This window comes from Orycteropus afer, unplaced genomic scaffold (genome assembly GCF_000298275.1).
Source record: "Orycteropus afer afer isolate SDZICR_OR568_19922 unplaced genomic scaffold, OryAfe1.0 scaffold00030, whole genome shotgun sequence".
In the NCBI taxonomy this organism is placed as follows: domain Eukaryota; kingdom Metazoa; phylum Chordata; class Mammalia; order Tubulidentata; family Orycteropodidae; genus Orycteropus; species Orycteropus afer.
The window spans coordinates 13793748-13796083 of NW_006921617.1; positions in this window are offsets into that span (position 1 = coordinate 13793748).

Genomic DNA, 2336 nt, shown 5'->3' on the forward strand with positions numbered 1-2336 from the left:
ATAGTAGGTTTTGAGATCTGGCAGTGTGAGACCTCCTACTTTGTTCTTCTTCTTCAATAGTGCTTTGCTTATCTGAGGTCTCTTTCTTTTCCATATAAAGTAAGTGATTGGTTTCTCCATATTCTTAAAGAATGTTGATGGGATCTGGATTGGGATTGCATTGAATGTATAGAGTGCTTTGGGTAGAACTGACATTTTCATAATGTTCAATCTTCCTATCCACAAGCATGGGATGTTCTTCTATTTATGTAGATCTCTTATGGTTTCTTGAACTAGTTTTTTTATAGTTTTCTTTGTACAGGTCTTTAGTGTCCTTGGTAAGATTTATTCCCAAGTATTTAATTTTTTTTTTGGTAGCTACTGTAAACAGTATTGATTTCCTTATTTCTTTTTCAGCAATCTCAACTGATTTTTGGATGTTGATCTTATATCCTGCCATGACGCTAAATCTCTCAATTAGTTCCAGTAGATTTTTGACTGAATCTCTTGGGTTTTCTAGTAGTTCTTACTTTTCTTTTGAGACAATTTAAATTCATAATAGATTCTCAAGAAATATTTTTAAGGATATCCTTCTCCTAAGATTTTCCAGGAAATCTTAGATATCTTTCCTTTAAAGTTTCAGATCTCAAGCTTAAGCATTTTTGCTCTATCTGTTGTAACTCTAAGATAGAAGATGTTGATGTTGTGTGCCATGGAGTCAATTCTGACTCACAGTGACCCTATAGGACAAGTAGAACTAGTCTATACAATTTCCTAGGTTGAAATCTTTATAGGAGCAGATGGCCAGGTCTTTTCTCTCACGGAGCTGCTGGTGAGTTCTAAGCACCAACCTTTTACTTAGCAGCCAAGAGCTTAACCATTGTGCCACTAGGGCTCCTCTCAAGAAATACTTTTAAAAAGATCACAAAATGACTTCTTGATTAGAATAGGGGAACTTGATCAGCTTGAAAAATTAGAAAAGGAATACAGTCTTTTACCTTCTTTCTCCTTTCAGAGCAGAACTCTCCCCTCTCTCAGCTTGTATGGCTAGCAATAAATACCCTCTTGGCAGTGTTGTCTAGAGATCCACGGTAAGCTAGTCTGCCCTTGCTCAAGGAACACTGCTTGACCCTGCCAACATTCTGGTGACTCAGTGAGAGCCTCTTCAAATCAGCAGGAGAAGTACATGTCATACCCAAAATCTGTGTGGAGATCAAATGGACCTTAGTAATAAAATAGAAGCCTAATTTTATTTCTGCTTGTTGGCTCTCATTAATTAGGTACATTCCCCAACAGTACAAAGCAGCTGCTTTGTTTGTGTGTGCATCTTTGTGTGTGTGTGTGTGTTGAAAATACACAAAACAAAACATATATGAATTCAACAATTTCTACATGTATAATTCGGTGACAGATTACATTCTTCAAGTTGTGTAACCATTCTCGTTATCCCTTTCCAAATTATTCCACTATTATTAATATAATTTCAAAACAGAAAACTTAAGCAAAATCTCCCCCTTTTCCCTCCATCTCACCCCTGGTAACTATTAATAATTTTTGGTTTCTATATATTTGCTTGTTCCTACATATATATGTGTTTTGCTTTTAATAATCTGAGAAGCTGGATTATAGGAAGATATGGTAGTTAAGTTTGTGTGTCAACTTGGCTGGGTTGAGTGGCCAGGCAGCTGGATGTAGTATTCCCCATGATGAGACTGGTAATCACCTCCGTGGTGGAATCTACTGTGAGCAGCTGAGTAGCTGCCTTAAGGATGTGGTCTGCTTCCTGTATATAAGAAGAAGCTTTGGGAAATGAGCTCTAGTTTATGGCACACTTGAACCCTGCATGTAGCCAAGTCATCGTTCAGCAGCCTGACATGCTCTGCTGACCTTGGGATTTTCTTTCTTTTTTTTAAAATGCATTTTATTGAAATATAATTTATGTGCAATGAAATATACAAAACTAAAGTGACATGGGTCAATGCATTTTTTTTTTTTTTTTTTTTGGCATGTTCCCTCCTTCCCCTCCCACCCCTGGCAACCAACAAAGAAAGTTTCCCTCCATATATAAACCTATCCTTGACCCTCCACAACAACGAACTAATACTATATCTGTCCTTCTGTGATTGACTTCTGTCACTCAGCATAATGTCCTCCAAGTTCATCCATATTACGCAGTGTTTTGCAGACTCTACATTATTCTTTAGTGCTGCATAGCATTCTCATATGTGTATGTACCATAGTTTGGTCATCCACTCTTCCGCTATAAATCTTAGAGATAAGTCCCTTGCCAGATATGTAATTATTGGCAAATATGAATTTGTTGCTGTCATTTTTGTTATGTGCTTTTTCTTTGTTCT